The sequence below is a fragment of the Vicugna pacos genome, chromosome 11 (assembly GCF_048564905.1).
Source record: "Vicugna pacos chromosome 11, VicPac4, whole genome shotgun sequence".
In the NCBI taxonomy this organism is placed as follows: domain Eukaryota; kingdom Metazoa; phylum Chordata; class Mammalia; order Artiodactyla; family Camelidae; genus Vicugna; species Vicugna pacos.
In genome coordinates, this window is record NC_132997.1 from 2,710,326 (window position 1) to 2,736,388 (window position 26,063).

The 26,063-nt window shown below is 40.2% G+C and overlaps 1 protein-coding gene across 1 annotated transcript in view; it reads left to right on the plus strand.

Moving 5' to 3' along the window:
- LOC140699569 (trafficking protein particle complex subunit 9-like) overlaps positions 1 to 26,063 on the plus strand; it is a 206,355-nt gene that overhangs the window by 40,387 nt on the left and 139,905 nt on the right. Inside the window, exons 6-7 of the mRNA XM_072972222.1 lie at positions 13,109 to 13,163; positions 14,782 to 14,907. The gene's annotated coding sequence lies outside the window, so the exon portion shown is untranslated. The remainder of the gene's footprint in view (positions 1 to 13,108; positions 13,164 to 14,781; positions 14,908 to 26,063) is intronic.

Below are 26,063 nucleotides of genomic sequence, written 5' to 3' on the forward strand. Positions count from 1 at the left end.
CTTGTTAGTTTTCATTGCTCAGCTGCCTTTAGTTTATGTCCATGAGGCCTCTCATGGGAAGGTCACTATGTCCTGAGAGACTGAGTTACTAATCAGTAGAAAGCTCTGGACCCACTCATATTTTCCAGAGTTTTTCTGCTGACCTGCTGACACTTTATATAAATGAGATCTAACAAACTACTGGATATAAAATCCTTATTGTTATCATTTGCCCTCAAGTTCAATAGGAATGGGGTGCTGTCTCAGGCTGTCTAAGGCTAGATCTGAACAAAGATAGGGTGATAGGCTGTGCTGCTGGACCCTCCCCAGTCAAATGGGATTTCCACCTTAGTTTTTAGAATCAGGCAGATGAGTTCAAATCTTGTCTTTATCAGTTATTAGATTTGTGACCTTGGGGAAATAACTACTTTTTTGGTTCCAATTTTCTTTATCTGTAAATAAGTTCAGTATTTATTTTAGGGTTTTTGTTTTAGAATTGAATGAGCTAATTCCCTAATTTATTCCTAAAATACTGATCACATGGTTCTATGCTGGTGCCTTAGTAGTTGATTACTAAGGGACACAACAGTGAGAATGGGGGTGGGGCCCCTGGATCATACAGCTTATATTCCAGGATATGCTTGTAAAAGACAGGATTGCAGTGGATTTTTAGTAAATGTCCATTCCTTTCCTAATCCCCATTGATTGTGTATATATCTTTATACTAATATATGAACAAATTTTTTGCAATTTAAATCTCTTTGTAGTATTTAAAGAATGTAGCTATAACAAAAATACGTGAAATAAAATGACATGACTTTTATTTTCCTTTCAATAAGCAAAACAAAATAAAATAGAAAAGAAAAGAAAAAGTATTGAAGGAGTAGAAATAATTTTATTTCCGTGGAATCAACTCCCTATGTTAGGTTTTTCCATTGTGTTGTTCAACAGCATATAAAATTGACAGGTTGTGACTTCAGTGTTGATAGCTAGGTGAGTATAGTTTCTTTTTGTGGTTGTCTTTGATGAATTATTTGCACTAGATCATAAATGATGTGCATGTTACATATTGGAAACAAGGAAACATTGGAGACATACTACCTCCAATGCAGTCATTTTGTTACCGAGTCCAAACTCGTTCTGCTAGCCGCATGATAGGCCAGTAAACCGGGAGATGAGGTGTTGGAGCAAGGAATAGTGACTTCACTTGCAATGCTGGCAGACCCAGAAGACGGCAGACTGATGTCCTGGAGAACTATCTTCCCCAAGTAAGAATTCAGTCTCCTTTTATACTAAAAAGGGGCGGGGTTGTGGTTGGTTGTTGCATACTTCTTGCTTTATGAATTGTTTGTCCTTTGAATCCGCTGTTCTTGCAGCTGTCCATGTGGATCAAATCATGGTACCCCTGTAAAACCTCTAAAAAAACAAAGGCTATTCTCTAGTATGCAACTTGCCATCTCTACAGAAGTGCAGATGAGCTAACATTTTTAAAGATCAGGGCCAGGAGAATAGGCTTTCCTGTAGATTTCAGGCTAAAGGCAACTTTCTTTTTCAAATGGTGCAGAGCTACCAAGTCTGAGCCTAGGAAACAGGGCACAGGTTTAAACCCAAAGGAACAGATCTAACATAGGGTAAAAACAGTTATATTTTATTACAATTCCCTTTCCAGCTTCATAGATAATTTTAGTAAGAAACATGAGCAATTTTGTATTTTTGCTTCTTAATAACCGATAAGTGGACCAACTATATTTTGTGAGCAGGGATGCTGTGCAGGCATTGGGGTGACAGCAAACTCTTGTTGGGGGTGGCCGACCCTGCAACATCTCTGATGCCCCGTGAGTGTTGGTGAGGGTCCCCGTAGCCAGGGGCTCTCTTCAGGAACCAGCATATGGGCATTGACCTCTGGAGACCTCTTTTTCGGCTGCAGGAAATTTTTTTCAGATATTGAGATTGAAAAATCACTCCAGCTGGGAATAATTAGGGAAAAAAAGAAAAGGAAAAGGGTTTGGAGTAGAGTAGAAGAGTAGGACATAAGATCATGGAGCCTGAGTGCTTGGCAGCGGGGCCTCGGGAGAGAGGGGAGCAGAGGTGGGGAGGGGCCTGGCTCCGGAATCAGCTCCTGTAATTGTCCCCGCGCCCAAGCCACATAGCTTTAAATTGGCCTGGGCCACCTCTCTGGGCTGGATATCACCCTGGGCAGAACCGTGGTATCTGTAAAGTAAAATGACTTCACAACTATTGCACAGAGCTGCAGGTGTAAGAGAGCCTAAGCCTGTCTCAGAGTGCAGTGGACAAGCAGAAAGGAATGGCAAAATTTCCACTGACAGTTGAAATTTTGTTAAATAGCCTGCTACAGTTGTTTGCATCACTTGAATGAATGCAGGCATATTTCTGTGGGCATTTATAGGTTCACTCAACCCCACCAGCCCCTCTTGCCCCCATCGGAGAAGGGCTTTCTCAAGCACAGTGCCCCTCCTGCTTGGGTGGAAAACGGTGCTGGTCCTTGCCTGGGGCCGGGCTGCTGCAGGGCACTGAATCCCCGAGGCACGGACTGTGAGACACGACAGGAACATCTCTGCCCTTGCCTGGGTGCCTCCGTTTCCCCTGCAGTGTAAAAATGCCGGTGACTGAGTTAGAAGCATGCTTCCAAGCTGTCCATGTCCTTGGCATCCAGAAGCAGAGCCTGGAAGCTTCAGAATTTATCCAGAATGCGGTCTACATTCACCTTCAGCAGGTGAGTGTATGTCTTTACACAAGTGGAGGAATTATTGCAGTTTTCCTGGAACTTTCTCACTACAAGTCCATTTGATTTTTCTGTGCTAGGATTCAGTATGGCCTGCTAAAAACTCTGGAGTGAGATCTTGAAACCCTGATGAAGAGCATAATTTATTTCATTTCTCTATATGATACTCTTTTACTTTTAAAATTCAGAATTTTTGGTTGTTTCAGGAATATTTTGGGGGGGCTGGAGAATCATCTTTGCGACCTGTTGCTTTGTGACTCTCACCTGTCTTCTGTCACTTGTGAGGCGGTTCCATTTGTGACCCTGTCCGGGTTGTTCATGTTATAAAACATAAAGCCTGTAAAAGTACAGTCCCTTTTCCTCTGAAGACATTCCACAAATACTCCTTTAACCTGGGTGTGGTTTTAAGAAGACAGAATTTTTAGAACATGTCCTTGCAGGTTGCTAGTGCAAAATCCCAAAATCAATAGTCTAGCTCAACATCTAAAATCTTTCTAATTTACCTTGGACTTGTATGGATAAGTGAAGCAGTTTGCTAAGAACTCAGACCAGGTTTAGAATACAGGCTGGTGTAGCTCAGCAGGTCCTCCCAAGCTGATGCTCTGCCAGAGGGCGGGGCCGAGGGGAGAGGGCGGGTCCTGCCCTCCCTGAGGTGACAATTTCATGGCAAAGACTTTCACCTGGTGAAGAACTTGGAGTTTCTTCTAAGAAGAGTGGGTCTGAAAAGAGTCCAAAAAGCGCGGGAGTGGCACAGTCCCATTTGTCTCAAGTAGGGGAGAGCGGCTGTGGGGCCACTTAGGAGACTCGTGAGTCCAGGTGGGCAGTGTTGGTGGCTTCCACTTGAGCGGTGGGACGGTCAGTGTTTAAAAGCAAACATATTGAAGGCATGTTTAGATGGTAAAAAGGAAAGGATGAAGGCTGTCTGTGAATGCAGGATGGAGTAAGGCCCAGGTTTCTGGGTGGATTAATGAGTTAAATGATGGTCCTTCTGTGCTCTGAGGAGGGAAAGCTGCAGAGGGAGTTCTGTGGAAAACTGATGAGTTCAGCTGTGGGTAAAGTGAAAGGTTGTTAGATGTGTGGTCTGGGAGCTCAGGTGAGAGCCAGTAGTGAATAGGGGGAGGTGAGAGGGACTTTCAAATATTTCTGTCTTGTGAACATACAAATAAGTATGAGTAATGACACAATTAACACCTCTATATTCTGGATTTAAAGCCCAGTAACATTTTGCTATACTGACTGCAGAGGTTCTTAATATTTTTTAATAGAAATAAGTAGAAACAAAATAGTGGAGTTAGTGAGCATCTTAGAGTAGATATGTGTCCTTGTATGTATTTTTATATCTCATCTGTTTATAACCATAATCTACAAAAAGTTATCTTGCTTAGCATAAGAGTTAAACACAGGGACGTGACACACACTGTTGGGGGTTGAAGCTGATCTTCTCGGGCAAATTATGGACCCTCTCTTTGCCTTAGTTGCATCGTCTGTGACTGCCCCAGGGCCCTTCATCACAGCTGATTTCCTAGAGTAGATGTTGGGAGGGAGGCTGCTGAAGGGATTAAGAGGTGGCAACTGCTAGGGATATTGAAGAGAGAGACAAAAACAGATTAAAGCCGATAAACTGAGTACAAATACCATCTAAATAGAAGGAATCCGCAGTGTTTTGAGCCGCTTATCATAAGAGAAAGAAAATCACGTGGATCCAAAGCTCTTGAGCATATGAGTATTGTGGGTGGGAGGGTGTCTTTATAAAAGTGTTGAGAAAAGGCCTCTTTGTTTTCCTTGGCATTACCAGTAAGGATGGGGAGCAGAAGCGAAACCCTCTGCTTCACAGTTGAAGGTGCTGTTTTGTGCAAAACTGACCAAAGTTTGGAAACCAGTCATCAGCGATGCTGGCAAATGAAGAGGCTTCTGGATTGGGTGGGGCACTTGCTGTGACTTCCAGGTGACCTGCTGGCTGGGGGCTGTGAGGCGGGCAGTAGTTTTGCAGGGTGGCCCGGGCATAATCCCTGGCTCTGATGCTGCTGGTCTGATTAACAGATCTGGGCGCACACTGTCCTAATGGGGCAGCTCGGGATGTGGCCTGGGACACCTGCCGTGCTGAGAGCGAGAAGAGGGCTCCCCTGAGGGGGTGTCCCTGCGGAGATTGGAAACCTACACCTGCAGGGGAGGAAGAGCCTCTGAGCAGCGGGCCGGATGCACAGGCAAGACCAGCCTGAGCAATGAGGTTTCCGGGAGCCGGAAGTCATACAGTGGCCCAAACGGCCTTGTTCCTGAGAGACTGGAGGGAATAGATGCTGAAAAGGCAGGCTAGGGTCAGACCCTGTGGTGGGTTATGAGTGACAGGAGAGGATTGTTCAGGCAGGCATGAGAGAACCCTGTGGGCGTCCCAGCTGGGGTGTCACGCCGAAGGGAAGAACAGAGATATAGACTTTGCCACTTATTAGCTGTGTGACTTTGAGCAATATCACCCCACATCTCTCTCTATATATATTCATCTGTAAAGTGACACAGTGACAAGGTCGTGTCATCAGAAGTATTAGCTTAGCTCTGATCCTCTTTGTCCAGTCCTGTCAGTGCTTCCCTGCAAGGTACTGCAACGGCTGCCCTTACCCTGAGACGGGAGGGCATAGAGGGACAATGTAATTCCCGAGGGCAGGAAGGGGTTGCCTTAAAAGCAGACATGTAACCGCCTGCAGCTGCAGACCTGCAGGCAGTTTGGTTGACGGTCCTTGAGAGGACTTTGGAGGCCTTAGCGTCGTCTTAAGTCTTGTTTCCCCTTGGGGACCGGATTTGCCTTTGGGGATTGATGTTGAAGATTTGAGCTTCTGCAAAGCTGTTTTCAGAGATGTGTATATACGTAAAATATCATATAAAATAAAATGATTTATTTAACGTGTGCGACTTTGTAGCTGTTAGGAACAGCTCTGTTGGCCTGGTCTCCACGGAGGACACCAAGGGTGAGCAGAGCGTGCAGGAGGGCAGGCAGCCTGCAGTGCTTCTGTGGGGTGTTCTCCCCAGCAGGGCGCTCTGCTGAGTTGAGTCTTCTATGAGTTTGGTTGCCAGAGGAGCAGACAGCAAATTAATGAGTTCTGGAGGGATTGTATAATGACAGGAAGAAATAGGAACCTGGAGATTTTCCAGACTAAAACACGCTTTTGGTTCCTGATTCAGTGTGTTCCATTACAGAACTGATGAGTTGTGTCTATTCTGGAACATCATTGAAATAAACGTTCAGCCTAAATGTTAAGGGCTTTTTTTATTTGGCTGGAGGACTCGAGCCGGGATGACATCCTCTCACATCACTCTGAGGGACTGCTCCCAAGAGGTAGGGGAGGAGCTAGGATATATAGAAGCATACAACAAGGACCAGGTAATTGGAACAATAAAATATTGCTTGTTATCTAAAGAAAACCAGATATCTCAAGTTCAAGTATTTACTGCTTTTCTATGTATGGTGAGAAGCAAACATCTGGGTCTTTGAATTCATTCTTTTGGCAAGCACCTGGCTATCTAGGGCCAGTATCCTGTCCTTTCTTACTCTGAGTCTGCTCAGAGGGCACCACTGTGAGTGGCTGAGAGGCCGGGCTGCAGGCATGTACTCGCTGGGGGTTGGCAGCAGCCGCTGATGACTTGGATTCAGCATTCTTTGTTTACTGTCATGGATGCAGTATTTTCATTCACATTGTTGTATTTTCATTCACAGTGCTCCCGTTTGGTCCTAAATTCGACCAATATTTTGAGAGACATTTCATGACCAGTTTTGTCCCACGGTGCTAGGATGGCTCATTCCTAGTTCAGGTGAAGAATCTTCTGAGTTGCCATTCAAGGTGTAATTTTTTTTATCAGGCCCTGTTGATAACTAAAAGTTATCTGGATCACCTGTCTTACTAGTCTATTATGATCCAGGAAGTGTTAACCCTTCTTTGCTCATTTCCATACCTAGAATCACACTATTATATTTATTTTATTCAGGGTTATAAATTTTATCTGTTTCTTCAAGATGTTTAGCCATCATCAATCTTGTGGGCCTAGTTACACATTGGGAAATGTAACAGACAACAATTTTATAAAATAGACAGGTTATAAATAATACAGCTAGTAATGTTAATAAAGTCACGAGTAAGAATTTAATAGTCGAGAAGTTGTATTTTTGGGTTAAAATTTTGCTTGTGTTTCTGAGTTTGATCCTATGAGAAAGTTCATATTTATGGTCAGGGTCAGAGCAGGTATTAATTGGCCAGGTGAAATCTCCCACCTTGTAAGATCAACGGTGGCCTAAACAGAACTATAATTTCTTTTTAGAATAACATTTCTGAGGGCTATCTAGTTAGAGCCTTGGAGTAGGGAAACCCACCAAGGTAACACAGAGGTACTAGACAGGTAATTTATCATAAACTTAACAAGTGGAGTAGTTCATAATCAAAGGTTGGAGAAATTATCAAAGTAATTGGTATACAGTCCTGGTCCGGTGTCTTGGGTCAGCTGTCTAGCTCAGATGGCGTCTTCTTCTCATCCTGGTCTGGTAGCTTTTTCTCCATTTGGGCATTGTTTTAAGGTGAGCAGCTCTCGATAGGCCAGTGCACTGCAGGGGATGTTTCTGATAGGAAATGAATCCGAGACTCCGGTTCCTTCAGCTTTGGTTTGTATGGTCTAGCTAAGAGTACCTGAAAAAGGGTCCTTCCATTCAGGTTGGAGACAGTTCTTTAAGTCATGCCTGTTGCAGTATGTATAATCCCCTGGCTGCAGGTCATGAGGCATTGGAACTTTACCCAAGGATAGATTACTGAGCTTCAGAACAAACCTAGAGTATCCTTTTCATAATTCAATTAAACTGTACAGTAATGTGACATAACAGCAAGGAATGATCTGGGAACTGTCTTAGTAAATATGGACCTCAATTAACAAAACTAGAATTTAATATCCACTAAAATATAATTTTTTTCTCTCTTAAGTTACCCTCAGTTTTCTCAAATATAGCCAAATCAAGATTAATTTTTTACAAGTTAAGCTTGATTATTTGATCATATAGGCTTTTTTAAATTGGCTGTGTTGGAAGTTTTAATACAGAGTCTCAGGGTAGAATGCTAAGGTTTTCTAAGGCCAAGAAAGCCACGTCAAGGCTTTTCATGGGTTTCTGCCTTACAGATTTAGGTAAATTCTTTTCTCTTTAAAATCCTTAAAATACCTTTATACTCCTATATCTGTTAGGAGATGATCTCCCTAATTTGTTTGATAAAGCCACTGGGGACCTAAGTGTTTTTAGTCTCTTGAGGGATCAGATAGAGAGAAAAGATAACTGTTCCAAGTGTGATTACATAGGTATAATGTATCAAATTGCTGTGAACCATAACTAGCTTAAGGAGAAGAGATTCTTTATGTCTGGGAAGCAGGTTAAAAGCCACTAGTATTTCAAACAATATCAAAAATTATAACCATATTCAACAGGTTAATCAGTCCCATGTAACTAATTCTTTTAATGAGAGTTTTCATTAGAACTTTAAAATGTCTTACCCAGTTTAGTTCACTGCTATAGTGTGAAATTTATTAGAAATCAGTAAATCTCCTTGAAGAGAAAGCATTTTGCAAAACCATCAGAAGAAAACAATTAACTGTCTATAAATGACAAAAGATTTAAAAGCATGGTTAAACACCATTACACTATAATCAATAAAGAAACATGTTCTCTATACCCATAATTATCACTGGTAACATTTCAGATATACCAGAATTTTAGGGAGTCCATATAATTTCTACAATATCTATATTAATAATATTGGCTCATTCAATATAACCTTAGAAGTTTTATGATTCATTTGACAATTCCATGTTATTTAAAATGCCAAATGAAAATTTATAGTTTAAAGTCTCTCTTTGGGATATTTCAGGGGCCTTCTGTAGCATCCCAAACTTAACTGGAGATTAAAAGAATTTTAATTAATTAAATTAATTTTTATTTAATTAATTAGAATTTTATATTTGGGGAGCTTTTTGAAAGATTTCAGAACACTTGGTCAGATAAACATATAGATCACTGTAAAGTAGTACTAATTCATTAACAAGAAAATACGTCAAATGTAAAGGCAGAACAGATCAGCTAAGTGGTATAAGAAGTTTTACAATCTGTTACTGAAGGTGGATTAACATTTTAAGAAAATTTTTTCCTCTTAACAGAGAGAAAAACAATTCTAATCTTGTACCAGCTTACTTGTAATATTCATTTACGTTGCCCAATTTGTTTCTAAACTTAGCCAATTCTGACCATGTACAAAACTCTTTCCTCGGGGTTCCTTTTCCACAAGCCTTCCACAGCTTTCTATACTTATATTAGTGTGTCCCTTATTTTTCTTCCATTCAGAAGTAACCAGGTTCAGGAGAAAGTCACTATTTTTCATTAACAAAATATAATTCCATTCTTATATCTTCCTTTACATATTTATATTACTTTCCTAGGATACTGAGATCATTCCCTTACTAATAGAGACTATTTCCGTGTGGCACCAACCATATATTAATATTTCTATACACCTTTAGTTTCACTGTAAGAGGAAGTTAAATGTTAAGTAATTCGTATTTCAATGTTATTTTATCTGAAAATGGCATAGCTATTTAATAAAATCTTGTAATTTAACTTAATTTAGCACAACACTAGAATTTAAAGATACCAAACATTTAGAGATTATCTTAAGCATACATTTTAAAAATATATTTTAAATATTTACCCAAAGCTCTCATCTCATTTGCATTTAATTTACTTAAAATTTTACCACAGCACATTACTTTTATTTCTTTTTTGACAAATCTGCAACAGATATAACAGGATCTTATTTGACTTTCATTAAACCTAGGTACAGTAAAGGTATTATACATAATATTGAAGACTTTAAAGATGTCTATATTAATTAGAACATACTTAAACTAAACAATATCAAATATTATCTTAATATTGAATATTTTCCAATTCACAAGACGCTGAAAGTCAATTTGTTCAGTTTTTATTTTAAAAATACTTAATGTTCAAGCTCTTATATTTTTATGTCAATTAAGCAGAGCTCTTTGACTTTGAATTTTTTTTCTTTAGCAGTAGAAATATCTCACTTCTATAATGTGTACACAGGCTTATTATCAGACAAAAGCTAGAGATCTCATAGCTTCACTTTAAAACTTACTTATAAGATAGGTATAATAATAGTTGGAGTAAGCTGAATTTGCTTGCTCAAATCACTAAGGCTTACTATTTATGAAACAGACAGTTAAAATTTCTTCACAAAGTCTGAAGGACCCGTCAGAGTTCTGAGTTCTAATATGCCAAAAATTTCTTGGCCTTAAGTTTTATTTCGTTGAGCTATTTAGGCTCAGTTCTAGGTCACTGTTTGTTGTATTTATATTTCTGATCTGCAAGACAAAGACACTGACTTCCAGGTCCCCAGATAACTGCTCTGTCACCCAGGCCGTATTTTATCTCCTTAATTGGCATTTTTGTATCAGTGAGAAGAGCTGTAAACAAAGAATTCCATGTTTTAAAACTTTAAGGTTTACTTAATTATGTCTTCCAAAACTTGCATAAGGCATTTAGTAAGGTCTCTTTTCCTTGTGTTATAAGTTAAACCCAGGGTAAACCTGTATTTTTTTATTAGCCACTCAAATTAGTTTTTAGTTTTACATTATATTGGAAGGCTTATGTAACTATATTGGTTTATTTTAATTTGTTCAATTAATATTTTCATAGGGACAGATATGTGCCCAGCCTTATAATACCAAGAAGGGGAAACGTTTTTCCTCTGAAACATACGTATCCCACAACATAAGCAAAATTTTGTATAAAGACCATATAATATACCAATTTCACAAACTTTTATCTCAATTTTATTAAATCTTATACCTTTAATTTTTATATTTATTAAGTTTAATCAATAATTCTTATTTCTAGAAGGAGTGCAAGAAACCTTTTTTGTGTGTGTTTGCATTGTATATAATTTTATAGAAGTCTCTAGGATGCCCAAGTTTCAGCCAAAGAGCTTAGGCACTTCTCAGTTTTTAATTTCATTAATTGGTCTGTTATCCCAATTATTGATCAAGTATTTCAGTCTATATATACATATATTTTAAACTGTGGTAAATAAAATGGACTTGTTTGAACTTTAATCTTGGGGGGGAGTAGGCGAACTATTTGGCCCTTTTTTTTTTAACTTTACGTTGTGTAGTATCAAAACCTTGTTTGTAAATCCAAAAATGTCCATTTTATTTATTTGATTCAAAATAACCATATAAAAATATTTATCCTTTTGGGATAAGCCACTTATTATTTTTTTGACATTTTTACAATCATTTTTCCAGTTATTCAACCTAATTAACATTAATTATCCTAAATTTTTATTAGCATATCTAGAAACATTTATCGGGAAGGAAAAACACAAATGTAGCTTTTCAAACCAGTTTTATTTTTTTAACTAAGTTCTTAGGTTAACCATTAGATATATTTTTCTACATTTAAACTTGATTTTAATAGACACCAATAAAACAGCTGTTTATAATGAGATCTCTTTAAACTTTCACCAATTAAAAAGTTTTTCCAAATTAAAAAATCCATCATATGGCCATCAAATTATATACAAATATATATATATATATATATATATATATATATAGTGATTTTAAACCAATAAGATGAAGAGGCCCTTCCACATGAGAGTCGGGGTGTTGCCTAAATGAAATTCAAAGGTTTACTCTCCAAAAGCTAAAAGCCTTTGTGGTCCAAGCTGATGCAACAAAGTTTAAGATGACAAAATATCTGAAAATTGGTACAATCAAAGAATTGCTTAGAATCCCAATTTATTTGCGTGGCCACCATATGTACACAATACTTGAAACTTTTGTATGGCGGAGTCCAAGGTTTCCTTTAAAAAATAAACTAAACATACATATACATACATACACACACTTAAAACACACAAAGATAAAACATTTAAATTTCAAGGACACAGGAAGAGAAATCCAAGTTCCCCCTAAAGGGGATTTTGTTTTTATAAGTTCAGAATTCCAAAAAATGCTTTTATCAGGCCTGGTTAGTTATTTTCAGAGTAAGTTTTTTTTTTTCCTTATTCCCAATTAATGTTGTAAGTTTTGTATGTACATAAGCCTGGCTGGGGTAATAGTTGGAGACTGGCAATCTGTCATTTATTTTTCTTTTCTTTTCTTTTCTGTTCTTTAATTTGTTTGAAAGTTCTATTCCCCATTGTAAGGTCGGGTTCTCAAAATAAATTTGCTAGTAAGATTTCCCACAGGGACAAATCTGTGGCATGAAGTCTTTGTCTCTACCACTCCTGGAAGACTCTCTGTCACCCGAGAAAGCTGTCACCAGCCAGGAGGATGTTCCGAATTTTGGAGTTGAAAGTTTCCTCATAAGAGTTTTACTTTTATCCTGAAAAATTCAATGGAGGTAACCAAATTGAGGAAAATATTAGACCAGAATCTTACCTAACCACTCAGTCCTGAACCCAGTGTCTTCCAACTTGGACTCACTCAGGATGTCTCCACTGGGTGAATATTTTCCTCATATGTTTCCACCAGCCCCACTTTGGACATATCCTTTAGGTGGGTATTTCCTATTTCCTTTCAAACAGGCCCCACACAGTATGTCTCCACTGGGTGGGTAATTCACCTCAGTTTCTTTCAACTGGAGGGCCACGTACCTGGATACACCGCCAGATAAAACTTAGGATCATCAACCAATATGTGAGATCCGAGAACCAGGAGAGACTCACCCAAATTCATCTGGACTCCGCGAGGAGGCGGATGGGCACAAAGGGCCACTGCTGGTACCAAGGCTCCGGTTACTCGGAGAGTTCAGGTGGAGAGAAATCTGCTGTGGTGCTTCATGGTGTCCAAAACTGTTGACTGAAATACATGTGCAGTCTAAAAGTTAAGAGTTATGTTTTATTTGGCGGGAGGACTCGAGCTGAGAGGACAGCCACACAGAACTCTATGAGGGACTGCTCCCAAGAGGTTGAGGAAGAGCTAGGATATATAGGAGCTTTACAACAAAGACCAGGTTGTTGGAACAATAAAAGATTGCTTGTTATCTAAAGAAAGCCAGGTACCTCAAGTTCAAGAATTTAGTACTTTTGTATGTATGAGAGGAAGCAAATATTTGGACTCACTGAATTCATTTTTCAGACAAGCACCTAGCTATCTCGGGCCAGTAGCCTGTCCTTTCTTATTCTGAGTCTGCTCAGACGACACCATTGTGAGTTGCTGTAGCAGCTGGGCTGCAGGCCTGTCCTAGCTGGGGGGTGGTGGCAGCCTTTAATGACTTGGTTTCAGTATTCTTTGTTTACTGTCATGGTTGCAGTATTCTCAATCACATTGTAGTATTTTCGTTCACAGACTGATTATGGATAATCTGCAACCTTGGAAAGCAACCGAGATGGAATTACTGCAGGTACCTTCTGCTTTAATAAGCCGTGTGCAAACATAAACATGGAGGAAGCATGCACTTGGATTTGGTGGTGCAGGGAAGGGTTTCTGCACATTACAGGAGAACGCAATGCAGAAATCCTTAAGTCCACCTTTCTTTACTGTAGTGGATTCTGAGAACATTTTATGGTAATTAACCAACATTGACAAACGGCACAAATTGCATTTAAGAGCTGGCTGGCTGAAACTTGTGTATTGGACAGGTGGAATTCATAGGCAAGTGGTCAGGTGGATTGGAGAGAGATGGAGCCAAGGCCTGGGCCCAGATTCCAGTTTAAATCGCCATTTCTTCAACCTAGGGCCTTGGAATAGAATTCAAATTCTATTAACCTGTTGGTGAATCTGTGAAATTGGCATGATAATATTCGTTTCATTCTGGGATTGTTGTAAGATCTAAAGAGTATTATAGCACACATGAAGCACTTAACGCACTGGCAGTTAGCAGCGTTCACTGTGTGGGGCCGCCCCGCTTAACATGTGTCAGAGCCGTAAATGCAGCATTTGTCTGTTGAGGATGCACTTGTAGCCCCTTGGCTAGGTTATGAATTTGGTGATTTCCTTTAATCCTTGTAACTCTATGTGCCATGGACAGTTATTTTCATGGACAGATGAGGAATCTCATGGTAAAAAGACTGTATAATTTGCCCAAAATCAGACCATAATTTTGGGTTCAGTGGCCTCGGTTCAGCATAGGCCCCTGGGCCTTCTCCCCTCTCTGTTCAGCACCAGAGCCAGATATGGAGTCGGCTGTTTCCCTGCCCAGGGTATCAGGCAGGCCGCAAGACACATCTGGCCCTGTGCTGCTTGAGCAAAAACTCCGAGGAGAGACAGTTACAAAAGGGATAAACATAAAAACAGACGACAGCAAATTGTGATCAGCTCTGAAAAGGAAAGGAACACGTCTCGCCGTGCAGAGCTGGGAGCTTTCCCGTCGGGGCTGGTCTGGGGGTGTTCATCTCAGCTAAACAAGTTCTGCTGCTGCACCAAGGCAGGAAGGCAGGGCGCGTGTGGCCAGGTAGACAGGGTCTCATTGATCGTACTCATTCCCCATTAAGCGGCAGCTTTCACGGGCACTTACCTAGTAAACAGATGTGGGCCATAATCATCACGCACTTTGCTTGGTAGTTTTATTTGCCCCAGCTTTGAGATGAGGTCATTGAACCCGGGGAGTTTGCTGCATGCCCGTGATTACCTTGCAAATACCCCAACTGTTCTTTCAATCTAGACTGGTGTGGCTGTCATGCCCCAGCCCTGTGAATGGCATCGTGTAGCTTCTCCCAAGTGGCCCAAATGACTGACATTGATATGCTTAATTCGTTGGAAATGGTATGTGGCAATAATAGAAAAAGGTAGTAAGAAATTGTTTGGAAAACTGGAAAAAACCTATTCTTCCCCAGCTGGGGGAGCGTAACCTGTATCATTCACCCTACTCACTGCCTGTCACCTCCTCCCTGCCGACTCTGTGTTCAGAAGCCACTCTGAGCCTTGGGAGAACATTTTTCCTCATGACACTTTTGACTAGGACCCGCGACATCTCTGTCCCTGGTTAACTCTCTCTTCAAAGCCATTTAAATTTTTTGCAGGCTCCTCCACTCAGATGAAAGAATAGCCTCTTTAAACTTCTTGATGCAGCTCCTTAATGAAGATCTTGCGATGGAAACCTAACCAAAACTGGGATGTATGCACAGTGACTGCAACCTCAGCACATTGTGAGTTCATAATCAGAGGGGTGGGTGACTCAGGAAAGGCTTTTTTAAGGTAACAAGGGGAAAGTGAAAGGACGCAGGCTGTTTGAGAAAGAAACATCTCGGTCACAGCCAACAAGACACCTGTGTTCAGGATGGGGTGTGGCGAGTGCAGAGTTCTCACAAATAAAGAAGTGATGTGATGGGAGGGAGGACAGCTGGGTACTTTACTGGGGAGAAAAAAGTGGGCTGAACATTTCCTGGTTGAACAAGAGGATTGTGACATGATGTGCTTGTATTTTGGAGAGAAGGGTTTTGTGGGGACAGGCCTAGGATTACGCTGTCTGGCTGGGGAGTCAGCACAACAGAGAAACACAGAGATCCTGGCAGACCCCAAGGCCCAAGCTGGCGAGAGGCTGCCCACAAATTGGAGCCCTGGAGGCTGGTTCTGTCCCTTAGCTGGGGACTCAGACCTCGCTTCACAGCCCAGTCCTGTTGATACAAGAATAAAAAGCGTTGGGCATGAGAAGGGCTGTGCCCCACGCTTTCGTTTAGCCCCTGGGATGTGCCCCAACAGATTTTGTTCTTTGACTTCATGCAGTAAAGAATTCAAGAGCAAGCCAGTGTTGAGTAAAGGTATATATATTCAGAGAGATACATTGAAATGCAAGAGAAACGTCACGAGGTGTGGGGGTTTGATGCACAGATTAGAAGTAGGTACACACTCCACAGACAGAGTGTGGGCCTTCTCCAAAGAGGGAGAGAGAGTGGTGACCGCGAGGTGGCGCTGTGTTGCTTGTTTTCTTGGGCTTGGTGGTTTCATATGCTAATAAGTAGAAGGACCAGCCCTAGGGCAAGGGGCTGGGATTCCCAGGGAGTTGGCCATTTCCCACCCTTTGACCTTTTGTGGCTATCATTGGGACTGCCATGTGCCTGGGGCATGTTATTCACCACGTTACTATTACAATGGGTGTTTACTGAATCTCAAGATCTGCTAGAAGTTAAATCTCTTCATCCTGAGCCTCAAGGCCTTTTGGGGGTTGAATGCTTCACCATTTTGATGTCAATTGCTGTGGCCTTCCTTGAATGGCTGTGCTCTTCCCCCTTCCATCCTGTATCACTGTGATGACACAAAGACAGTAAAGGCTGGGCCCTAACCGTGCTCCTGTATTTAAGGTAGGGAAGTGTGGAATGGGCTTATGATGACTCTGAGTGATGAGAAGGATGTTTCAGATTTTCTCACGTGAGACATGGGGATCTGCCAGCAGCCTCCCCAGATTTATCTCACGGGCATTATCCCTTGTGTTGTTATGGAAACAACAGGCCAGCCAAGAAACAAGAATCACACAGAGGGTTGGAGTACTGAGATTAATTACGCTGGCAGGCTCAGAGAGGTTTCTTTTCCAAAGCTCTGAGCACCTCCAAGATGTGCACATGAGGTTTTATAGGATTAATTACAAGTATGGGGCTATTAGCCAATAAGGCTCAAACAACAAAAAGCAAGGAATCAGTACACTTAAGCTTATCAATTTGGAACAGATCCCGTTACTGACAATTGTTGTCCTTGGATTTACGTGTTAGCTTATTAGCCCAGTAAACTGACACTAAACTTCAGATTTACCAGGTAGCTCAGCAAAACTTAGATCAGTAAACCGACACTTATCACACTTAGATTTGTGACTTAGCTTGTTAGCCCAGCTGGGGTTTTCCTTCACAGTGTCACTTATCTTTTTTATTTTTCTTTTTATCATTTATTTAAGTATTTAATCCAAATTTAATATCAGAGTTTTTTGGGAAAGATATTTCTCTTTATCTTTTCTTTGGGGCTCTTTTGGGGAGCAGGTAATTAGATGTATTTATCTGTTAGTGGAGGCCCTGGGGCTTGAACCCAGGACCCCGTGCACGCTAAGCACACGCTCTACCACCCGCCCCAGCATCTTTTTGCTTTAGCTGCCAAGAATCTTACAGCTGAATTTCTAGTCGGCCTTTAACACTTGCCCTGACTTCATGTAATCCATTTTTATGAGTTTATCTCCCCCTGGTTTCATTTAAGTATTGAATGTCCATTTTCTCTTCACTCTCCGTTTTGCCTTTTTGTTGTTATGGTTGTTAAGCTGTGTTTAAAAAAATGTTTAAATTCTCTTTTAGCAAGAGTCTGATTGTAAATATATATGTAAACAAACAGCACAAATAAATGCTTTTATATATTCTAAGCTGTTTAGTAGTTACATAAAAACCGAATTGAATATTAAAGTGATAACATTTTAAAAATATGTTTTAATTTTTTATAGAGATATAGCTGATTTAAAATATGATATTAGTTTCAGGTGTACAAAAATGCTCCATTTATAGTTACTGTAAAACATTGTCTGTATTCCCTGTGTTGTAAGATACATCCCTCTAGCGTGTTTACATTACATGTTGCAGTTTGTGTAAGAAAGTTGGGTAACGCAGAGTCTGGTACGTGGCTGTGTCTGACGCAGGTTCACGCTCACCCTGCCTGTCAGAGCTCAGGCCTTCACTCCTTTCTGCAGGGGAGCCAGTGGAGGCAGCTCTCATCAGTGCTGGCACCACCCTCTGAGTGGCAGTGACAGCAGTGACTGTGTGTGGACGTGCAAATTGTTGTTCCAAGAGCTTTATATGCGTTTCTGAATTTAATAATTAAAGCCCTCCTGTGAGGAAACGTTTTAAGTTTTTAATGCATAATGCATTTTATTTTGATATTGATAGATTTCAAATCTCCGGAAAATTTACAGGAGTACTACAGTAAACGCTTAGATACAGTTCTCCTTAAAGGGCACTCTTTGGCTTTTTGTGTCTGGCTTATTTTAACATAAAATTTCAAGGTTCATCCATATTGTAGCCTGCATCAGTACTTTATTCTTTTTGTTTGATAATATCCTTTTCCATTTTTTTTTGGTTTTAGTCTATTTAAAAATATTTTCATTGAAGTCTAGTCAGTTTATAATGTTGTGTCAGTTTCTTGTGTACAGCACAACACTTCAGTTAAATAGGAACATACCTGCATTCATTTTCATACTGTTTATAAACATAAGATACTATAAGTTATTAAATATATTCCCCTGTGCTATACAGTATAAACTTGCTGTTTATTCTTTACATACTCAGTATCTGCAAATCTTGAACTCCCAATTTATTCCTTCCCACACCCTCCCCCCTCTGGTAACCATAGTTTGGTTTCTGTGATTCTGTGTCTGTTTCTGTTCTGTAGATAAATTTATCTTATTGTTTCTTTTTTTTTTTTTTAGATTCCACATGTGAGCAATCTCATATGGTATTTTCCTTTCTCTTTCTGGCTTACTTCACTTAGAATGACATTCTCCATGTCCATTGATGTTGCTGCAAATGGCATTATTTTATTATTATTTTATGGCTGAATAGTAGTCTATTGGACAAATATGCTACAACCTCTTTATCCAGCCATCTGTCAGTGGACATTTTGGTTGTTTCCATGTCTTGCTATTGTAAATAGTGCTGCTGCGAAGATTGGGGTGTAGGTGTCTTTTTGAATTAGGGTTCCTTCTAGATATATGCCCAGGAGTGGGATTGCTGGGTCACCTGGGAGGTCAAGGTTTTGTCTTTTGATGAACCTCTATACATTTTTCCACAATGGCTCCACCAAACTGCATTCCCACCACAGTGTAGGAGGGTTCCCAATTTTCCGCAGCCTCTCCAGTATTTATTGTCTGTGAACTTCTGAATGATGGCTATTCTGACTAGTGAGAGGTGATACTTGATAGCAGTTTTGATTTGCATTTCTCTGATAAAGATATTGAACATTTTTTCATGTGCCTACTGGCCATTTGTGCGTCTTCATTGGAGAAATGTTTCTTTAGGACTCCTGCTAATTTTTGAATTGAATTGTTTGTTATTCTTTCTTATTAAGTGTAAAAGCTGTTTACATATTCTGGGAATTAAGCCCCTAGCCGTTTCATTTATTGCAAATATTTTCTCCCATTCCATAGGTTGTTTGTCTTTTTGTTTTGCTTACTGCTTTCTTAGCTGTGTAAAAGTTTGTAAGTTTAATTCGATCCCTCTTGTATATTTTTGGTTGTTTTTCTATTGCTTGAGTAGACTGCTCTAGGAAAACATTGCTGAGATGTATGTCAGATGTTTTGCCTATGGTTGTTTCTAAGAGGTTTATAGTGTCTTGTCTACATGTTTAATTCTTTAACACATTTTGAATTCATTTTTATGTATGCTGTGAGGGAGTAGTCTAACTTCAATGATTTACATGCAGCTGTGCAGTTTTCCCTACACCATTTGCTGAAGAGGCTGTCTTTACTCCATTGTATGTTCTCACCTCCTTTGTCAAAGTTTCAATGACCAAAAGTTTGTGGGCCTATTCTTGGTAAATTTGTTTATCCGTTCATTGATGGATGGATATTGTTAGTAACTTTTGGCTACTCTGAATGATACTGCTATGAATATTGATGTGAAATTTTTTATGAGAATATGTTTTCATTCTTTTGGCTGTACAATTGGCCCTCCATATCTGTAGTTTCCACTACATGGATCCAGATGGCTGATTGTAAAGGGACTCGAACATCCTTGGATTATGGTATCCAGGGTGTGGGGTTCCTGAAACCAACCCCCCAAGGATACTGAAGGATGACTCTTTATGTAGGAGTGGAATTGCTGAGCCATATAACTCTAAGCTTTTGAGGAAATACCAGACTTCTCCAAAGAAGCTGCACCATTGTCCCTTTCCCCTGGCCGCATATGAGGTTTCTCTGCCTCCTGAATTTGTTATTGTCCATGATTTGGTAATAACCATCCTAGTGGGTGTAAAATGAGATCTCATTTTGATTTTGATTTGGCTAGTGATGCTGAGCATCTTTTCATATGCTTATTGGCCATTTGTATATGTATCTAAATTCGTGGTAAATTTAAAAATTGGGTCTATTTTATTGTATTGTTCAGTTGTAAGCATTCATTATATATCCTGGATGCTACTCTCTTATTAGATACATGCTTTGCAAAATTTTTCTTCCATTCTGCACATTGTCTTTCACTATAATTTTTTAAACATTAAAACAATTTCTTTACAGGGGATGTAGTTAGATGTAATGATTTATTTTATTTTTCTTGCTAAGCACGCACTCTCTGACTTGAGACACCCTTTTCCCCCGTCATTTCACTTTCTTGATGATATCCTTTGTAAGAAAAAGGTTTTAATTTTGATGAAGTCCAGTTTATCTGCTTTTTTCTTCTATCAATTGTGCTCTCGGTATTGTATCCAGGAAACCAAAGCCTAACCTAGGACCACAAAGATTTATACTGTGTCTTCTTTTAGAAAGTTTATAGGTTTAATTTTTACATTTCTGTCTGTGATCTATTTTGTTTTAATTTTTATTTGTTATATAAAATATGGGCGTTCAGATTCCAGATTGATTCTTTTGCCTGCAGATACCCAGCTGTCCCTGCACCATTTATTGAATAGACTATTCTTTCAATGGGGTGTTTTTGGCCCCCTAGTGGAAAACTGTCTGTAAGTGTAAGTTTTTCCCCCTGGGTTTTTATTGTGTCTCATAGATTTATTTATCCAAACTTATGCCAGTATCATACTGACATATTACTATAGAATTTTAGTACCCTTCAAAGTGAGTCCCCCAACTTTACTCTTCTTTTGCAAGGTTGTTTTGGCTATCCTGGGCCCCTTGCACGTCCATATGAATTTTGGGATCAGTTTTTCAATTTTTGCAAAGAAGTCAGCTGGAATTTTGCTAGGGATTCCACTGTATATGTAGATCATTTTGAGGAGTCTTAACATTTTTAATAATATTGTCTATCATTCCATGAAAATGGGATGTCTTCCATATATGTAGATCTTTTAAAATTTATTTTGGTGATACTTCAAATATTTCAATGTACAAATCTTGTAAATTTTTGTTAAATGTATCTCTCATTTTATTTTTAATGCTGCTGTAATTGGAAATGCTGAGTTTCTTATGGGTGGGACTATATATCAATCTTCTTATTTCTAGAAGTCCTTAACAGCAAATACCCTAGGTATATATTTGCTACATAAATCTATCCACAACTATTCCCCGCCCCGTGTTATAAGAAACCAAGACCCAAGTTAAGCTACCTGAACACCTATGTGGAAATGTGAAATGAGACCCTTGGGTGGGGCTTTGTGCAGATGATACTGGAGCTTATTCAGAATGGCTTCATCGTAATTTCTTTTAAACAACCCTTTCGGTGTATTTAGTCAGATATATTAAGAACATGCCCTATTGATGTGCGGAGTAGCTAAGACTATGATTTTCAAATAATTTCTAGTGAGAGTATTGATCTTGAAACCTAATTTGCATCAATCATTGAAGATTTAAGTTTCAGGAGCTTTGACTAAAGAACACCTGTCTTTAATCAATAATGACAACTAAATGCTCAAGCAACATGTAAGAGCTTGAGCAAACTGCCCCTGCCCCGTAGTGCTGGGTGGCTGCAGCTGCAACTGGAGTCAGCGCTTACCTCTCCCAGTACGCTTGTGCTGATCTGTTCAAAGGGGATCGTCCAACAGTTTGTCAGTAGTCTGTTGGACAATGTCATAAAACATTGATTGAAGGTTGCTGGAATGCAATATATTCTTATTAATATTAATTAAGCACATATTGAGTGCTTATTGTATGATGGAATTGTCCCTCAGCTTCACATGAATATTATTTCTCATAAAACCTCACATATTTCCTTGTTATTCTCACTTTACAGATAAGGAGACTGACAATTAGGTCTCTCTTTTGGGGGGAGCTCATTATCACTGATGGGAAGTTATAAGGAAAAAGATATTGATTCATCATGAGAAAACATTTTTCTGAGGGTCAGCAAAGAAGAAGATGAACACTGAAGAAAATGATCATTGTTCTAGTGAGACAAGCCCTGGGTTGTGCGGAGTCAGCATCCCTGTCCTAGACAAGGCACGTGTAGAGCTGCGTAGTGGGTGAGGCGGCGCGGCCGCGCAGGGAACGCGGATGCTGGGGCCTTAGGCTGTGCTCAAGCCCGGTGGGGCTTTCTCCTAAAGGCAGTGGACCATCATTGACAGATTTTAAGTAGGAGAGTGGGGTGATCTCGTAGTTCACTTTTGTCTTGTAGAATGCTTAGAAACATTTAGAAGGCTTGGCAGGAGGTGATGTGATGAGTCAGAGTAGGGTGGCTGCGAGGTGTAGCAGTGTTCAAGTTTCAAGTTGTTTTCAGGCCCAGGCTTGTGGCTCAGTAGCCGTGTCAGTTTGAATGACGCACGCAAGGAAGTGAAACAATTTATATAGTCAATTGAAGCAGTGATGTACCCAATTCCCAGGACTGTTGTGGAGATCCAGTGAGATAACGTTTGCAGTGTGCAGCGTGGTCCCCAGCACAGAGTCAGGGCTGAGTGAGTGTCAGTGAGTATCTGGTAGCTCAGGTGTGGGTGGTGGGATTCGGTGACTGAGGATATCTGGGCCCTGAAGGAGGGGTCCATTCACATCTGTGAGTGATGGGCCTGAGTTGGGAGAGGCATGGAGACCTTACCCCCCGACCAGAGGCCCTGGGCAGGACGGCTATGGGAGGAGCACCATGAAGTCAGCTCTTTGCAGGTGGAGTTGGAGGTGTCCTTGTGACATCTACGTGCAGTGTCACGAGCTGAAAGAGGAGGTCTGGGCCCAGGCTGTGCATTTTCCCATAAAGTCAACTCCTGAGGATGCCGAAGTATTGATCACTGAACGGAAGTCATACTTTACAGGACAAATGAATATTAGTATCAGCTCTGTCATCAAAGCTCACGTCTATTTATTCATCACTCAGTTTGCTAATTGGGTACTTACAGAGCTCACTTCACCGTCCTCCCGTGGGCTCAGGCTCCACAGAAAAGAGCTGGTGTGTCTCCCTCTTTTCCAGAAGAAGACACATTTAGCTTGTAGCCTTCTGTACTTTGCCAGACTTAGAATATTAGTTTGTTGGTTTAATTGTATTTTCTGTTGGCCATGTCCTGACAGGAGAGTAATTTTACCTCATGGTCATGTTTCAATAAGCTGTTACTGAGAAGTGCTGATCTGATACATAGTGTATGTATTATATTAAATTTGTAGAGTAGTTATCATTTTTCTGTCTTTGCCCTTTAATTTTGTTTGCCCCTTCAGTGTTCTATCCTTTTTGGGGCCTTATATTTTTTTAATTAAAAAATGTCTGTTAACAGTTAAGAAAACAAAAGCAAAGAAAAAATGCACATGAGAGCTAAATTTAGAAAATGTCTAGTGTGTTTTCTATCTCGGCAATGGAGGGTTCTAGAAACTCGTGAAAAGTTTCATTACACAAGTTCCTTAAAATGCTGGTTAAGAAATAAAACCTTCCTTCCTCATCTTTCAAGCTGCACAACTAATTGTCAAGAAAGTGAGGGGAAATTCTCAGAAGCCAAGAAAAACGAGAAAGCAGGGTTTCTGGGAGATATGCGAGCCTTAGAATCCCTCGGGTATTGGTTCGCTCCTGAACTGATTTTCAGTTGCCTTGACAGGAGGGCAGGATGTGAGCCCCAGGCCTCTCACACTAGGAGTTGGATGGGGGTTCATATTATAGGCCAAGCCCATCCTGAGGATCTTGGTTTACTAAAGGGTGAAAGAGGAAAAAAAAAATTCCTCAAGACAAGAAAGTAAGGAAAGTCAATTTTGTTGGAAGAGGGGAAAAATAACAAATCCAAAATAAGGATATAGTTTAAAGCTGTTCTGGCATGAGAGTGACCACAAACTCCTGGCAGAAAAGCACAGCTACTCCTTGATTGATAAGTTGTGTTTTGAATGAATCAGTGAACAGCCATTCCGAAAATGGCCTCCAGAGTCTTGTGGATCAAGATACTGGACAGCAAACACCTCTCTTCCAAGGTCTCATTCAAATAACCTGAAAGGTTTTAAAGGAAAGAAGCCATAATCATAGTTCTATTTATTGACATTTCTATATGCTACGAATTCAGAGGTGACTATGAAGTTGTCTCTTCTTTTATGGACCTCACTTTCTTTTTGGGGAGATAAAATGACATAGTTGGTTATCTTGGTGAGGGAGGAGTTAGTCTGTTGCAATTAGTCAGGAGAGGAGATTAAGAAACAGTGAAGGGTGGGTGAACTTTTTAGCTGAGGACAGTCTTGTTCACTTGGCTTTTAATTGCAGGCTCAATGAGCTGTCCCTGGAGGGAATAGATCTTACGGATGATGAACTTAGCTCAGGCCTCTTTGGAATGGACAAGTGAACCTGGAGTAAGACAGTCAAATCTGTGCAGACATTAAAGTTCACTTGAACGTGCTCCATCCCTGAGCCAAAGATAGGACAAATATGCAGCACTTCTTGAAGACAGAGGAGTGGTTTTTAAGGTTCTTCAAGAATGAATCCCAGGGAACCGAGATGGCCAGTTGTCAAACTGAGACTTTTTTCTTTGGACGGTGTACCCAGCAAGGGTATTGGACTTTTATATGTTTCCATTTGTCTTTAATACATGTCTGTTGATGAGGACGTGGGCACAAGTGTTTGACACCTTGTCGAGGCGATTTTGGATACCTGCCTAGAAGCACGGGCACAGTTGCTGCTGCGTCATACATCTTGCAGTCCATCCCTTTCTCCGGCTCTGTAATCACGGCAGAGTGGTTCCTTGTTGACCTGTCCATCTCCTCTGTGACATCAAACCCATGAAAAGACCGGAGCATATTAACTTGGCTTTGTTAAAGTCAAAGGTACAGATCAAATATGGAGTCAGATTTGTTCTTTCCTATTTCAGTAGTGCCATGGAGAAGGCAGTTTGGGCAGCTTTTTGTAGTGTCCTGGAGGCATTCTCTCTCAGCTTCTGGGCGCCTCTGTTGAAAACCCTTCATAGCTGTCTGGCCTGCTGGAAAAGCACTCTGCCTGTTTTACCCTGAAGATGTGTTCTGTTTATAAACTCATCTCTACTCCTTGGAAAACAACTCAAGAAAAACTCAGTTGGTTTTTCACCAGCCATGGGCAGGGGTGAGATAAACCGTGTTATTATTCCATAAAATAATAGTAATAATAGTAATATTAATAGTAGTAACAGTATTAGTAGTAATAATAATGCTAATAATAATAATTATATTAAAAGAATTCTTAAAACACGACTGCACATTGGAGAGAGTCAATAAATGCTTTCTGGCTTAAATCAAAAGTGATGACTTAGTGATTCCATGGCTGCTGTATTTGCTATGCTAGTTACTCCTTTGTTCCATTACACATTTTTTTTAACTGAAAAAGAAATACAAGCAAATGGTTAAAAAAAAAAAACTCAAACACAGCACAAAAATACACAAGTGAAAGAAGTTTTCCCTCATCATCTGTTCTTTCAGCCCTCTCTGGAGATGCCACTGTTTGCTATCCTTTGGGTGCTGTTCCAGATATGCTTTGCACATTCCCACATATGTATGTAAATTCCTTTAAAATTTTAGTTATTTTTAACTTAAAGGGATTTAAATCCTCAAGTGGCTTCTGGCCGGGTAATAGAACAGAACAAGTCTGACTCCATATTAGATCTGTTCCTTTGAATTTAACCCTATGCTCTGTCTCCTAGGCTTCATCTTGCTTGTAAAACAATGTTGCCTAGAGCCTGAAATAAACAGGAGATCCGATTCTGAAGGCTCTGACCTTTAAGGATATTTAACACTTTTTCATTCATTAAAAGATAGCAAATTGCATAATAGAAAATAACTTTTGTTTTGTTGGAGGATTGCAGGGATCTGACCCACGCAGATAGCTGTAAGAAGAAAGGATTCTAAGAAGAAGGAATTCCTACACTAAGAAGTTTGCAACAACCAAGCACATAGGAAAGGAGCCTGAATTGTGACTTGGGGAGATGGTTTTCCAGGACATTAGTTTGCCATCTAGGTCTACAGAAACTTGCTATTCCATGCCCCAACATCTGGTCTCCCAACTTATTGTCCTGTCCTGCACTGAGGAGAAAGAATTTCGACTTGGTAACACTCCTATCTACCTAGAAAGCTGGGCACTGGAGCTGAGTGTTATGGAAACAGGCCAGCCAAGAAAAGCACCAATCGGGGTGTTGGTGTACTCAGAAGTATTATGCCGGTGGGCTCAGAGGGGCTCCTGCTCCGAAGTTCTGAGCACCTCCAAGACGTGCACATGAGGTTTTAAAGGCTTAATTACAAGTAAGGGGGAATTAGCCAATAAGGCTC